Below are 17,510 nucleotides of genomic sequence, written 5' to 3' on the forward strand. Positions count from 1 at the left end.
TTGTCAATTAATTTGTCCATTTATTATTTTTTAAATTTAATTTGTGATATTCCCTATCTATTATTACATGTATTCGATAATTTACATTGTTTAAATTTATTTAATTAATTAAAATATATCGCAAATTATTGTTAAATTTGTGAAACAATTGAATACAATCTATGATAATCCCCTAAGTCTATCTGGATATTGTTCTAAAATTAATAATAACGGATAGATTAATTTTCGCTGTAATAATTAATCAAATCTATTAAAAACAAAACAAACAAGACCATAAATCTCGACTCAATTAATCAAAAATGGGAAGATTTTTAATAGATTTAATATTCCCATATGACTCTAGTTTTAAATTATTTCCCTCATCAGTTCTAAACAGATAAAAAATTATAAGATAAAGGAGATATCTAAAAGGTAGTTGCAAATGAAATAATTGAAGGAATTAAATGAAAGATTTTATTATAAAAAATAATAATTATACCGTGGATGAAGGAAAGATGAAGGAAGTTTTTAAAATGATCGATTTCGATATAAAGTACAATAGATAAGTAATAGGTTCTTATTTTTTTCTCGGTTATTTTATATCTATATCTTTCTATCGTATCTTTGCTCGACTCGGCGAACCTCAAGTATTTAGCGTCCGAGCATCCTCGATACCGATAACGTGTATACGATAAAGGCTGCAGCTGACAACCCACTTTGATAAAGTCTTGTCTCGAGTGTATAGCCGCCTATCTCTTTTTCTTATTTTCCTTCTGACGTTATTTGCAATTTTATGTAGCTGAATCATCCTGTTATAATACACATCCATGAACTATCATCGACTCTGTTTTGCTGACTTAATATATTCTTCTTAATTAAAAATACCAATACTCATTTACATAACATATTTTTATTCTAACCCTTTCAATTGATTTTCATCTGTAACTTTTCAATTTTTATCTTTTCATATTTGTTTGAGATCTGGTAATCTCGATTATTAAATAACATTTATCAATTACTGTTTGGTGTTTGATAATAAGTTTAAAATATTTTCATTCAAAGACGATTAATTTTATTTGTTTATTAAAATTAATTAATATTGTGCAGAGAATTCAATAGGAATTAATAATTGAATTTAAAGTATTAGATTTTTAATTCATTAAGTAAATAATATTTTTAAACATTAAATAGATATAGGCATTTAATATTAAAAAAAAAAAATTAATGATAAATAGTAATAATAATTTAATATTGATTCTAGAAAATTTATTGAAGAATGTAAGTGATGATAATGGATTTGAAGAAACAAAATAAACAGTGGATAATATAGGAATTTAAATCCACATCGATATTTATCTATTGTGTGAATAGACATGACGGATAATACATTGATTGATATCATCATTTCATGCATTCTCGTAATAAACTAGAAAAGAATAATAGTTGAGTAGAAAAAAAAAATTATATTTTATTTGGAGTGAAAATCAATAAAAGTATTCAAAATTGCAATTAAATAATAATTTTTTAAATACATAAATAAATTATGAAAGAACAAGAAAATAATAATAATAATAATAATGAAATTAATTAATTAAATTTGTTAAAGTTAGAATATTGAATAAAACTCAATAAATAATTGAGCTTGAATATATTGTTGAGAAATAATATATGAATGCTTGAATTTTATTGAATTTACAGTACATTTATTATAATGATGTACACTAAGTGCACACATCTTGTTGCATTGATTGTCGCAATGAATTCACTTGTGCTCTGATTAGTTAATAAATCTTGAATTTAATGCATCCATAATTTACATAACTTGGTGAATAGACAAGCAGTAGTAGTAAGAAGATAATAAGATGGATAAATTGATAAGGAATATAGATATACAACTGTTTGAATTTAGCGATGAAATATATAAATAGAGAGGATGAAAATTGCGTTGAGAGGAGTTACAAGTAGGCGGGCGTTCACCTACGTGAATGATGAATAAAGAGCTTCCAAGCACGATCTTCTCTCCACCATGTCTACAGTCAGTGAGCTACTGATTTTGCGATCAGACACGTGTAGGTCAAAGGTCAACGCGTTATTTATTCCACGACCTTTTCTTCCACTCAACTCGCATTGTACGTAGGCATTAAATACCTACCTGCTGCTATCAACTTGGGAGCTTTAATGTGCAAAATAATATGACGAGAAAAGAGAAAGAATTACTGAAACCAAGTTTGAATGTTGAAATATATTAATTCATCCATTCAATGCTTCATCATTTTCTATAGGATTTATTTTGAAATTTATTTAATTCATTTATCAAGTAAAAATACGAAGATTTGAAAATATTTTTTCAAGAATAAAGATATTACTAAATGAAAAATGAGGTTGGTAACCTCAGCAACGGTTTCTGGAGTGAGTCAGACGCCGGATATGGTGCGGGGGTATTGCGGAGTGTACCCAGGTATCCCTGAAATTATTATCTACTTCAATGGTCGATCGTAATTCCTAGGGACTAGTCACTAGGGATCAACAGCCTGCTGCTTTGTATTCTCTGGTAGTTTGTTGTCTTGCTACAAATTCCCTCAGATTAAAAGATATTTGCTCTCAACCTGTTATGTCTTTAGTCACTCTTCACAGTCTTTAACCAAAATTCTGAATGGAAAAGTTCAACATTCTTGACCATTTCTAATTTGTCTTTACAGTGAAACATGATTTCACAGTTTTGTACTTTTATCACACTATTCATCAGTGATCGAATCAACAGATTATTGTTCAAAATTGCTTTACTTGATTCTATTATATTTTATTTTATTGTTTTTTTGTTTGTTAAAGCATCCTTAACCTATATAGGTTTATTTTAGCTGTAAATACATTTCTATATTACACCTTAACTTGAATCTATATGTATTATAATTATGATGTGAGCTCAAATATTGCAATAATTTAAATTATTAATTTGTTTATTAAAAAATATGATTAAATACACGACTTCCATTTTCTAAAAGTCTTTTTTTTTAATAAGCAATTTAATAAAAAATAATTTAAAGAAAAGAATTACAATAAATTAACCTTGAATCTTATTGATTTAATTATTAACTGCTGAAAACAGAGTCCTTCTATATATTTCCAAGCTGATCATAAAATAACTTGTGTTGGAGATATTTTAAAACAATTTTATAGATTTGATCTTGGACTTTTTTTTCTTTAACATATCTTGATATAACTTGGAATTTAAGTCTCAGACTTAATAAAACTTTAATTCAATTCACTTGAGTTGATCTTATAAAGAAATAAAAGAAAACTAATTTTTTTACCAATACATATCGTCTGAGACTTTTTAAAATAGTTTAGTCAATTTAATAACAACTGTTCAGTTTATAATACAGTTTTACTGCTGTACAATAAAGTGATTAAACATCTTTAATATTCAGAACATTAATAATCTTTTAGCATAAAACTATGGGAAAATAATAAATGGAGAGTTTGGTCAGAAATTATAGCTTATGCTTTGAAATATTTAATAATAAAGTTCAGTACTTGGCAGTGAATAATATATTTTTACCCTCTGTTATTATATCAAAAAGAGCAATAATATTTTATTTATAAATCATTGTCTCATTTTTTTGCCTTAAAATATTCATCAATGAATCTAGAATAGACATGAAAAAGAATTAGTAAATTTTTCGAAAGTTTTTCCTTCTTTCTATTCAATACAGAGATGCTTTGTAATTTTTGGTTGAATATTATTTTTCTTTGGAACTAAACGATGTTATTTCTGCTGTCCTTGAATATTAAAAGAAGTCTAACTTGTTAACTACCCTTATTGCTCTTCACTTCCTTTCACTCCTCCCCCTATTACCGGGCTTTTATTCGTCTCCAACTGGTGCCCCTCTAAACTCACTATTAAACACCAAGCTTCAAGTTATTCTTTTCGGTTATAACTTTTCTTGTACTAAAATATATCAAAGATTCTTTCAAAATATTTTAGTTTACAAACATGTCTATGTGGTATTTATATCGTATTTTCAACATATTTCTACATTATTTATTGAGATTCTAGTTGTTTGTCAATCTAGATACAATATTGGGTGATACTATGATTAAATATTGAACAATATTTTTTTTTAAGCCCAATATATTGTTGTCAATGACACTCAACTTGAAATACATTGATGAGTATTGGTGATGTTCAATATTATGAATGAATTGTAAAAATGAGAATATTTTAATTTATTTTTATTTTCCATTGCATTTATTATAACTCTTACTTAACAATACATTATTAATGATTTATAAATAAACATAAACTTCACACAATATTTTTTACATTTTATTAATCATTAACAGTATTATTTAATCATTAATAATCAATAATATTTAATTATTGATAACATTATTAATGATTAAAATAAATTTTTTTAAAATAAATTATCAGTCGAATTGAATTGTTAGATATTTGTTATAGCAAATGTTTCAACAATTTTTTTTGTTAATAATTTCTATTTCTAAGTGAAAATAACTTTATCAAGTATGGCTACGAGTTTTAGAAAATAGCATAATTGTGCTATTTATAATTTTAACTTAACTCATGATAAACAAAAAAATTCAGTTTTGATAACATCAAAGTTAGTTATTGAAAGTCATTGCATAATAACAGTATTATTTATATAATTGATCATTTTTATATTATATATAAATGTATCTTTATGTACTATGAATTATTACGACATTATTTGAGGTAGTCTTTCCGGTGAATGGGCGTTTTCTTCATGTTTACATTGCGTATATATGGTCACCAATACTTTTATGTAACCATGAATTTTTTATAAATAGTTCCGAATTCATATAAAGCGGAAATTGCATAAATTTCATATAATCACTTAAATAAAAGCAGGGTTTACTTTAAATAGTCTTCTTACATTGTTGATATGTTGTTAAATATTTACTGTCAGTGATACATTACTACTTTAACTTGGAAAGTTATGAAGAATTTATAGCAGTTTGCAATTTAAATCGATTATATTTCTGTTTATTTTAAAATTCATTTGAATACAAATTCAGATAAAATAGTATTCCTATCAACCACTAGACTCTATTTATTGAGTTATTCTCTCACATTTTATTCATTTCATGGAAATTTCGAATAACTGTAATATTTATACAGCCCACATAGAATTTTTGTCTAAATTTAAACACACGTTGAAATACCACATCCTTAATTTTTTTTTTGGGTCATAGAGACAAGAAGGAATGCTAATGAATCGTGATATTTATAAACATGGTCTCTTTCTTTTTTTAAAAATAAAAAATATAATATTTTATTAACAATTAAAAATTATTTCATCATTATTAATCATTGCAATTATTAATATTACTATTTAGTAATAATTTATTAATAACAAAATATTATTTAATAAATAAAAAGGTTGTTATTAACTAATAATTATCTTCAGATATTATTATAACAATTGTTTGCACCTGGTGTTGATAATAGTTTCCTCTATTTAGACACTAGTCTTTTGACTGGCTTCCCTTTTGAATTTTCCTTCAAGAAATTATTTACGGTGGATTATCTGCATGTTATATGATAGTGAAAACCTTGGAAAATTTCCATGCAATATTACTTGTTTGAGAAAGACAAGCAATAAAAATTTTTGAGAATTTTACAAGTAAAAAACTTTCTCAAACGTATACAGATTTTTATTTTTTTTCAGTTGATTTTATCTATTATTTTTAAATATCTAAACAAAATTTATTATGACGTACTGTTAAAATTACCAATGCAGAAGCACTGAAATTAATTTAGGAATAAAAATCAGTAGAGATGGAAATTTTTTATGGGAGTTTAGTTGATGCAGGAATGTTTAAGCTAATCTACAGTGTAGTACATAAAGCCCTAGTATGATTAATATACATGAGTTTAATGTTGAAACGACTTGTAATAAAGAGAAAGAGGAATTACAGTTTAAATAGCGAATTATATATAAATGAAATCATGTAGTGATGTATATTCTATTTAAATAAGGGTGAAACGTGATTAATGAGGATATAAATCAAGCGATTAGAGGTGATAGTGTGTGTATGTATATCGATAACTTAGATTCCTAACTAGTAGTCAGCTGCCTTGCCGACTTGTGGATTCTTTGTCGTTTGCTCAATGACCTGAGTAAATAAAGTGGAAACAACTGGTTTAGTTAAGCCAGAGGTCAGGACTCGGTCTAAGACTCAAAGTGTTGAGATATCTAATTTAAATTAATAGCTTGCTGATTTTGCTTTATTTCTATCCAACTTTTAGATATTTTAGAAAAATTAGTCTAACTATTTTGATGACATTTGAGCTGATTTATAATGACAGTTATGTTATTTGTGAATTAAATATTTGATAAATGATACAAAATTTAACTATTTATTATCATGAATACTTTAAATTTCAGAGTCAAATGAAATTTTTTTTTTTTGTTTCAAGTAGAAGTTTTATAACATGTAATTTAGAACGTGCTAATTATGTTTATGCTTTTTTTAGTAATGAAGTCAAATTTGATATGCTTCGAGAATTTTTGTTCATTAAAAAACAATAAAAATAATAACAATAAGAGTTTAAAAGAATTACTGAATTTTTTTAGATATTTTAAATGACTTTATTTTTTTTTCTAAGCAATGTTTATTTATTATAACTAGTTGATTAATATTATACTAATGAAAGTTAATGGTAATACTATTTTTATTTCTCATTTATCAAGTTTAATAATAATCTAGCCCACAGGGACAATAAGTATTTTGTTAATTTTTATAAAAATAATGATTTAATGAATTTTTGTGATTCCAAGTCGTTTTCAATCAAACTTATTGACATTATTCGATCTTCTTTATAATTAAAATATCTTTCAAAGCATTTAAATGTAATGTTAATTAACATCATCAATGATAGTAATAATAATACATTTTTAAACATGACCTTCTAGTATTTACAAATTAATGATTAATGAGAATTTTTTTTAATCCTTGAATATTATAATAATTAGAATGATTAATTAAATATTCATAAAACAAATTAAAGTAAAGTTATTTTGTTTTTTATTATTTGAGATTTCTTATTAATTTTATTGAAAAATATTTGTTGCAAATGTTTTTTCTTCACATCAAATTTTTTGGAAAAAAGTGGAAATTATTTCACAGCTCTAAGAACAAATTTAATGCATAGATAAGTATATTAGTCTTGTTAACTGTATACTCTCTACAGCCAGTACGTATAAAAAACAAATTGAGATAAAAATAAATCTTAGCAGCAAAAAAAAAAAAATTCTTTAAAATATTCTTTCCATTTTAATTAAGCATTGATTTAATAACCATATAAATTTTGTTTTCATTGATTATTTACACTCTAGATATCAAAAAAATTCTCTGAATGATAAAAATCTTTCATAAAATTACCAAGGATTCTTCGTTATAGAATTTTCTTTCAATTACCTGCAAAAAAATTGTCACTTTGAAATGAATCTTGTTATTTAGAAGCGACAGTATCATTATAATAAGCAGACTCTATGAAAAATGATTTTAAAATGTTCTCTCTAGTAAATAAAGAGTGACAGAATTAACAAGTTAATAAATTTAAAACGAGTTAAGTAATATGAGTTGTTTTTGTAATGGAGCAATACGTGTGTACTTGTAAGGGCATTCTGACAGGAAACGTAGTGAAAAGAAGCCGGAGGGCTTGTGAGAAAAAAATGACAAGAAGCTCCATATGCTCTTGGTACTGATGACTGACAGACGCATACACACGTATGTCTCTTTTCAGTCAACACGTACAACTTCCATTCAACTTTCACAGCGATTTTATTATGCCAACACTAAACTGAGATAAATCTTTAAATCATCTTCCTGTCTGTTGTTCCAATCAGCTTTGACATAACCACATCATGTCAGAGATTAGTTATCGATTTCTTTTATATTCTGAAATTAAAAATATTTTATTATATTTATTTTTTAATAATCACTAAATAAGGAATTTTTATTATCTTATCTCTATGTCTTTCACTAGAATTCTAGCATTCAAAAAAACTGTAATTCGAATTATTTATTTTTTTATTATCATTATTATTATTATTTAATTAACGGATTATTGATAATTACGTATTTGGTTTGATCTCTCGTTTGTGAAGTCTATTATATTCACTTTTGAAAGACTTTTTAATTACTTTCACTTTATTAAAAACATTATACCAAGGTAATTAGAAAAAACTATTCAGCAATTAATATATTGTTTGAAGTAATTGCTTTATACTCTGATTAATAAAGAAAAAGTAACACCAATTGACATCTTTATGTGAACGAATAATTTTTTAAAAAGGTAAAAATGTTTTCTATGAAAATAAAAATTATCTTTTTACAATGATTTATGGTTCACAACTATTTTGATTGGTAGTAAATTAAATATGTATTTTTTTTTTTTTATTTTTTTGTAGCAGATTTTGGCTTTGTATTGTGTTTCAAATGTAGTTAATTCCTCTGTTGACATTGAGATAGAATTTGAAGAAAAAATCGTCATAAATCTAACAATGATAATTGACTTTTGATATGAAGATTTACCTTTTGATTTCTTTTTCACTTTTTCCTCGAAATCACTAGTATTAGCCTACAAAAAAAAAAAAAATATATTCTTTATAATGAACTGCCCACACAGAGACCACTAGTTTGATGTTTGGAGTTTAAATTTAGTTTCCAACGAATTTTAAATTCTGATTACTTGGTGCTTCATCAGTTTCTATCATTCTGATGAATTTTTTTTTTTATTCAACAATATTGAATAACTTTTTACAATTACTAATACACATTATTATTCAACAAATTGTCATAAATTCAACATGAAAGCAAAGCTTTTAAATAGGTCATAATAGCAAAAGAAGTTTTAACAAATCAAATAATCATAACTGTACACATAAATAAATGTTATTTTATATTTTTAAAAACATTGTGTTCAAAAGTCTGCCTATCAAACTAAACACCCATTGAATTGAACGTACAATATTTTCACACCAAATAGTTTCCAAATATAAAACAGCAATTAATCAAATTTCAATTCATAGAGGTGTGTAATCAAGCTCATAAAAACAATCAATTTAGTTAGTAGGAAAATTTTTTAATAAACTGACTGTGTATCACGAATGGTCAAACAATCAACCTAAATATTTCCGTGTCAGTTTAATTGGTTATTTATAGTTTCCACGACATTAAGTGTCATTGGAAATCATGGATGGTTTGAAGTCATGTTTTTGCCAATTAATATAAAACGTGTATTTGTTCATGGAAGATTTGACAGATGACGATGAGTTTAGTAAGATAAAAGAAGTAGGTGTCATTTTTCAAGGTACATTATCGAGAGATATATATCGTGTTTCCGCCATTTTGGTGTTGCGATCATGTTGGGACGAATGGTGCGACGATCATCAGGCAAGAGAGGACAACCAAACGAGACTGAACCAAACTATATATGTATATGTATATATGTATATAAATACACATATAGAATGCGGGGATAAGAGGGAAGAGAAATAGAGTCACACTCATCGTTTGGTGCTTGCACCAGCTATCACAAAATGTACACATACATTCTCTAAGTATCTCTATTTCTCTTTGTTTACTGCTATCCGTCTCTCCTGTTCAACATAGCAGTTCATTTCGTTCACCTAGACGTTTTTTTTACTCCTTTTACTTCGTCTGCCATTACCGCTATTTTTTCCCTCACTTTTTTTACTCACCAGATCTCTCGATCTCTTTTACTGTGCTCTTCGAACTGCCAATAAAACCAGCTTTGTGACATAGGTCGGGAGGTCGATTGACTTATAAAACTATGTTTCCCTCATTCCACCTTTTTATCTATTTAATTATTCCCCTCTTTATTTACCCTCGTAAATTTCGTTTGTATATGCTTTTGACGTGTTTTGTAGATTGATCAGTATCTATGATTCTATATCATGGTGCCTGTTTATCTAATAAGTATCATTTTTATTAATAAACTAAAACATATGGATCACTAAGAAAGAGGGGGATATATAAGACTACTTACGAGTTAAGATTAAACTTCTCCCTTTCTCTATGTTGTTAAATTAAACAACGTGGGATGCGTTATTGATCCTCTTTTGAAAGATTTCGTTAGTTAATGTATTTTATTATTGTAGTTGGCCTCCTAAACAAACAAAAATTAATTTAATATTGTGATTTATTTTATTTTATTTTTAAATTTTAATTAATTCAAGATTTTCAATTGTTTATTTATTTTCGAACAGTTTTATTATCAAATCAATACATTGGAATTTAATTATCATAGTTAATTGGTGATGAATTTGATTAGACAATAAATTTAAGATTAAAAGTATAAACCTAGAGGCATTGGAGTCGAATTTGATAATAAACAAAAAAAAACCTTTGCACAATAAAAATGAAATATTGATGATAAAATTGAGTATTAAATCAGTGTTAGTTGTTAAAGATAATAAACAAGGTGTAATTTTAAGGAAAATTATTTTTGGAGCATTAATTTAATTAGTATTAATGAGTATTGATAATGATGGTATGATGAAACACATTAGTTTTCCTTAACGATCCCTCGAGAAAAGTATAAATAAAATCACAGCATAAAATATTGATCATAGAAATACTTACTCCAAAAAATGATACTCCAATAAATTGTATATATTTATTTCGTGGGCAAACAGTTCTTGGGGTTTATAAAAAAAACTTAGATACTCATATTCGATAAGATCCAAGTAATATGTTGGAATTTATATACGTCAACTCTGAAAAATCAATAAGAAACAATAGGTAATAAATAATAATAAAGTAAAAATGATTATTGTCGCGACATATCATAATTTAACGAGCATTAAATAAGCTAGTAGAGCTAGTAAAGTGTTATCTCATCACGTCAATAATACCCCTGATAATCTGATCGTGATGACATAAAAATTACTCCATTCCAACGTATACACTTTTGCCTATGAAAATATATTTCCCCCTCTGTGGTTGCCAGTCAAAAATAATTTGTCGATTCAACATGCATATGAATTCGGAGTAAATTCCTCACATTTCAGCATGCGGATACACTAGGAGTTTAATCTAGTACAGAGAGACATATCTTTGGTTACGGCAAAAGAGGAGGTGTATTGGTGGTGAGGTTATATTGGTCGTCGTTATATTGGTGTTAGTTCTGTCTGTCTCTTTGGTCGTCGTTCTCGTGTTTTCTTCCTCGTCTATTCTACAGATTTTCTACAGATACCCTGTCTCACTTGTCCACATAAGAGAGACTAGACTCGATCCACGTTTTCTGCACAAGGCGGCGTGACGATCGAGCGGCCATTTTGATAATCTCTCCCACCTTTTCGTCGCGCGCCACTTTCCCCTCTTGGTTTCACCCGTCTCACCACTTGGTCGGCGTATGTACCATGCTTTACCCCTCTACTCTACCTTCTCTCATCGTACCTTTGTCTCGCTCAGCGATGCAGCTTTTTCCTCATCGCAAATTGTTTCGATCTTTCTCACTCTAGTATCAGTTAGCTAGTGTGCGTAGCTCAGTCGCGACCGGAAAGTGCCAGTTTCTCTTGAGCTCTAATCGCTTCGTTGCGTCTCCATCAAATACTGGAGAGAAGAATACGTCGTAACAAATTTTTTTTTTTTATATTCTTAACAATATTCATAACAATCTGAAGTTAACGTGACACTGTGTCGTCATATTCCGAGTGTCCGCGTGATGACAATAATCTAAGAAGTAAATATAACGTATACAGTAGTGTGATAGCTGCATTGGTAGTCATCTTAAAGAAGGAATGTCTTATTATTAAAGGGAATTATAAACATGATTATCATTAAATCAACTATTAAATAATAGTAGTATTTAATAAACATTTAACCGGTGTTTATTGGGCTAACCACATTGAGTGTTTTGAAGCTTTGTAAAATCCAGTGGGAAAATTTGTTGACGTGCGCGCATGATTCGTCTCGACGATCAATCAGTGTGTGTGTGTGTATATTAGTGTATGCAATTTAAATACGTGTATATTAACGTGTTTTCTTTGTGTCTCTTTGAACTAAATAACAGATTTACGACGCAGAGGTGACCTTTTGAGCGCGCAATTAAAAAATAGAGGTTAGGAAACACTGACAGAAAGAAAACAATCCGTTTCTACGTATTATTTATTTAGTGCTCATTGACTCCAAGTGACTTATTGGAAAATATATAACAACTAATCCTGTACGTTTATGACATCTGTGGAAAAGCCTTAATAAGGAAGATGTGATGATATTGTATGTATTGTAGTTAATTTAAAAGCGACGTGGTTGCGTTGAGGCGCGCGTTTCCGGATTAGCCGCTTCCTCGGGGCCACGTCGTTGACGTGAGCGACTAGTGCGCACATTTAATTAAGTGTTGCGTGCACGCGTGTGTATTCTGTGTGCTTCCTGAGGAGCATTAAATGCCCCAAGGGTGGGGTGCTCAAGTTGATATGATTGTGATGCATATTTGAAATATTTAAGTATGAGACCACGTTCAAATTTTATTGAACGTTATTCTGTTTTTTCCTTTTTCTATTTATCTTTTATTCTACTCTCGAATGCTGTACCAAGAACGATTGTAATACTTAGTTGCCATACTTGTACTCCTATAACTCATACGTCAAGATTATATTTGGATACACCAGAACGGCGTCCAACTCTGTCGCGCTCTTGAATTCCTGGTGAGTCAGTTGATTTGTGTCTACAAAAGATTCATAATATTCTCTCTGCACTACAAAAATCATACTAAATCGTATATAATACTAAATTTAACATTTTTCCTTTTTTTTTTTTTTTAGGTTCGTAAATTCTTCATGAAGTTTCATATACTTCACTTTATTCGAATAAATACATAATTAGCATTAATATATTGAGAACAATCACGTTAAATGCTTTGAGTTGAAATATTTATCACCAACTGATAAAATCTCAGTAATTATAGTTTCAAGTTATTTTTAGCCATTTTGTTATAATTAATGGGTTGTTATAGACTAATGATAATTTAAAAAAAAGCTCAAATCTCTTTGTTATAAGTTCACTGAAATGTCGTTTCTTTTTTGGCACAAAATAAGTGTTTTGTTACAAATTATTACGAATTGGAGTAAAAAAAAAAAAAAATTAAAACAACTTTTGTTTATGTTGCTTTTATCTGATGACTTTTTTAGACAAAGAAAAAGCAAACACGTTGGAAAAACTTTTTATTTATTTATTAATATTCACTGTTTTATATATAAGTTTGTTTACTCTTGTAAGTAATCGCGATATTCTCTTTGTTACTTATTATGACTGAAAAAATATAAAATTAGAACTTTTAGTTTTCATGATTTGAAAATTATGCCAAATTTTATGATTGCTTCATTTTTTTTTTTTATAAATAAATTAATTCATATTTATTTATATTCAATGTTCTATAAGTTGGTGAGCCAAAGATATTTGAAGTACTTCATTAACTACTTTTATAAAACTTTTAATTACTACTGTTAGTTTTTTAAAATAAATGTTATCTAATGAATTCATTAAACTGCCATAGAGTGTAATTATGAACAATAACAAGTATTAAAAATTGAGGAAAAAAAAAAGAATATTTTAATAAAGTAAATGGCAGGTTACAGAGTGAAAATGGAAAATTGATGACTCATAAAATGCAAACTTTGGCATCTGTTACTTCTCTATTATACTTCAATTTCATGTGAAATTTCCTATGAAACTTTGACCTTTTATCGCTTAAAATAACATTTTAATTATGTAGTTTCTTGGTGGATACAATTACTTATTAAAACAACAGAGAAGGGTTTTAAAAATTTCATTACAATATAAATTTATTTATCATTAAATATATAAACAATATTTTATGGAAGTACATACAAAAGAGATGAGACTTCATTATTTTAATAGATTTTTATTATTTTACTAGATTAATAATCTATGAAAACACATGACTCGTAGAGTATTTATTTAATTAAAGAAAACAGATGATTTTAACCTTAATTGATTTAGTCCATAAAACTAATTAAGGTTGAACCGGAAAAATTTTTTTCAATCAATATATTTCTTTTAATGAGTGATAATAATTAAAACTAATCCATCTATTTAGAGTAAAATAATTTTTTATCTCCATGGTGATATTTTTTTTTATCAAACTGTCATAATATTTCTTACAACTTTTCTTTTTTGTTAAAGGAAAAGTTTTGAGGTTAGAATGAATGTGATTTAGTTGATGTTAACAGTAAATTCATTATAAATTAAACAAGAATTAAATTCATAGTCTATTTGAGTTGGTACGTTGTAAGAAACAATGTAGGGGATGTTTAACGATCGTAACTATATTACTTTGTGTATATATATACGTATGATTTGAAATTATTACCTTCTCGCGTGAAATGTATATCATTCAGTACGAGCCAGGTGTCACGAAGAAACAGTATTTTTGAATGACAATAAGAGCACTATAACGATTATTCGAATTTCCCTCGAGCTTGCATTCATTCTAACTCACTTTACTAACTACTCAGTGAGATAAATATTTCACGAGAATTTTCACTCAATCATTTCTTTACATTACTGTCTGAAATATTTATTTCAACAAGTCGTTTGAAATAATGCAATTTTATTCCTCACAAAACTATTTTTATAAAGAAATTAATATAACAGTTAATAAAACAGTCATTTGCTTAATTATTAATTAATCATTAATCATGTTAATTATTTTTACACAAGTTTTAAAGTGAGTGTCGTAATAAAATATATTAAATATATTTTATTGCAAATATTTTAAATTATTTTCATTAATATTTCATAGTAAAACATAAAAAATTTTCATTTTTCTATTATTATATAAAAAAAAATTTATTTCTTCAACTTTTTATATTCATTAACGTCAATTAGTTATTTAAAAAAGGTCATATTAGATAAATTAACATATTAAATAAATATTTTGAAATGTTATCTAGATTATTTTTTTTTTTGTATTGAGCATGATAAAAAAAAATGGGTAACAGATATTTCCTGCTGACGTAAATAAGTAATTGCAAGTTTAAACTTTTGAAAAGAAGAGAGAAAAAAGTGTGGAAAAATAACTCTAAAGCGTGTTTCAATGTTATGAAGTCGTCAGTTGTAAATTTAAGTGAAATCTGAAATTTGAAAGAAAAATTATCCGAATTATCCCGTGTTAATCCATGTCGAGACGATGAAGAGACATGTTTTTTACAGTCTGTAAAACTTTTAAGTTGATATCTTTAGTACTTTTTAAGAAATCAACTGAGTCAGCTTAAAAAGTAGTCTCGTTTGGGTGTAAAACGACTCTTCAGTTTGAAAGTAGATAACGATACTATGGATAATATTATGTCACGAATGATGTTTACTTTTGAAAAACTTGTTACAACAATCAATATCTAATTAAATTATACATTCTTATTAAAATATCATTTATTACAACATAAAAAATTCTAAAATCATTAAATACTTATAGATAATTTCTTTCTATTCCAATGAATATAATTATTAAAATAAATAATTTATTATAATCATTCCAATCGATTTGACGATGTATAAAATAGATTATTAAATATAGCTCTTTAAAAAGGATCTGATTATAAAAATACCTTTTTTACTCTAAAAATAATTCGAAGATGAAATTATCCTTACAATGATTATACATCTCATCGCTATAAATAATTTTACTTTTCAATTCTTGCAACGATGGTCGTCATAATTATCATTAGAACATTGAATAAATGTGTTCATTAAAACATATGGAGATAGGCTGACTGATAAAATCTTCCACCATTTATTAATACAGTCAATTTCACAGAAGTTGTAATGATAGATATGAATACTCTAGAGAACTTATTTTATTCTTTAAATATATAGAAATTATCTACAAAAAATTTTTTTAACATGAAATGTTAGTTCAGTGGACTCTAGAAAAAACAAATAACTCATGACATTAAATTTTATCTATGTCAAACATTTATTCCTCTAATTTCTGCTGTTCTATTATAGATAATAATCTAAACTAGAAGCGTTAAATACAGATAATGATTCAATCTGTAATATACACTTTATAATTTAGTTTCATCATCAATTAAAACTTTACTCTAATCTTTACCACAATTAAGATCACATTTTAAGATTTATTTGACTTGTGAAAAAAGTTTTAAGATTATTTTTCACCAAATTAAGTTAAACTGATGTTTCTGTCGATATTTTTCTGAGAACTTAAAATGTTAAAGCTGTTGTCTTTATACGTCATCATGAGTAGTAGCTGATGGTTGCTGACCTCGTGCGACTCAATAAGCTATACTTGAAGTAATCACACAATAACACAATCGTTTATTCACTCTTCCTCTCACTTTCTATCATTAAACACGACACAAATTTCTTCTTGTATCTCAATAGAAGTTTTAATAGATTAATTGATTAATGATAAATATAAATTCTATTTATAATCATATGGATTAATAATAGAATCATGTTTTTTTTTTTTTTTCGTGAAAAATGTGATATGAATATTTTATTTGATGGATAAAAATATTTTTATCCACCTCTTGAGAATTTAAAGTGAATGTTTTGATTGAATTAAAACTTCTTCGGAATTACTTCAATTAGTAGAGAGAGAGAGAGAGTTATTATTCATTTTTATTTTTGAGAATTTCGTTTTTATTGTTGTTAATATTCAAATAATTTTTCAGACTTTATTTACTCAAGAGATTTTGAAGTAAAGAATAAATAATTGTTAGGCAAGTTTTCATACTACTGATTAGATTATGCAATGCTTGATCATTTTTTTTTTTTTCCTAAAACTTGGAATGGAATCTTTATTCATGACCTCATTTTCACGTTTTCTAAAAGAAGAGAGAAAGTTTTTTTGCTGATAAATCTCATATTATATATTAGAAATCGTATCTAAATTTTAATTTTCTACTACTTACAATTTATTTATAATAATATTTACAACAATATCCAGTCGATAAAACAGTTTATCTACTTAAATAAATTTAACCATGGAGAAAAAAAATTATTTCTTTCACGATAAATATTTTTTTTTTTTTGTAATCAAATGGCTTAAACGTCAACAAACAACATCATTCACTCATGACAAACCATTGAAAACTTGAACAAACAGTTCTATATAAAAATATAAAATTTTCTATCATCAGTTTTACCTTTAAAGTTCTAATCTCGACATTCCTTTATCTGATGAAGTTGACTTGAAATTCCGACAGTGACATATAATTTAAAATTGTAATTCTGATATAACTTGCACACTTGAAAGGGTTATAGTTGGATAATGTCGGAGTATTATGTTGGACACATGTGAATTGCGTGAAAGAAACTCGGTCGCGCGAGACTCGGAGCGTTTAACTGCGCGAGTTGGATTGGAGCACGTGCCCAGAATCACGTATACATACACTAAGGGATGTGCTTGGTGAGTGAAGAATGAGTAAGAGAGAGAAGGAGACAAGTGCGATCATGAGTGTGACGACATACTT

General features: G+C 26.9%; 1 protein-coding gene and 1 long non-coding RNA gene across 9 annotated transcripts in view; one reads left to right on the forward strand and one right to left on the reverse strand.

Moving 5' to 3' along the window:
• The window catches only part of lilli (lilliputian), a 79,439-nt gene that overhangs the window by 25,072 nt on the left and 36,857 nt on the right, over positions 1–17,510 (forward strand). Inside the window, exon 1 of one of the 8 annotated variants that reach the window (XM_035096523.1) lies at positions 11,516–12,701. The exons of the other annotated variants lie outside the window; for them this stretch is intronic. The gene's annotated coding sequence lies outside the window, so the exon portion shown is untranslated. Of the gene's footprint in view, positions 1–11,515; positions 12,702–17,510 lie in introns of those variants that run through there. 8 annotated transcript variants of the gene reach the window in all.
• On the reverse strand, positions 9,722–10,921 carry LOC118074953 (uncharacterized). The gene is made up of 3 exons (XR_004691249.1): positions 10,636–10,921; positions 10,040–10,159; positions 9,722–9,962 (listed from the first exon to the last, which is right to left on the reverse strand). It is a non-coding gene; the product is annotated as an uncharacterized lncRNA (long non-coding RNA).

The sequence above is a fragment of the Chelonus insularis genome, unplaced genomic scaffold (assembly GCF_013357705.1).
Source record: "Chelonus insularis isolate UGA/USDA-ARS -01 unplaced genomic scaffold, ASM1335770v1 contig_116_pilon, whole genome shotgun sequence".
Taxonomy (NCBI): Eukaryota; Metazoa; Arthropoda; class Insecta; order Hymenoptera; family Braconidae; genus Chelonus; species Chelonus insularis.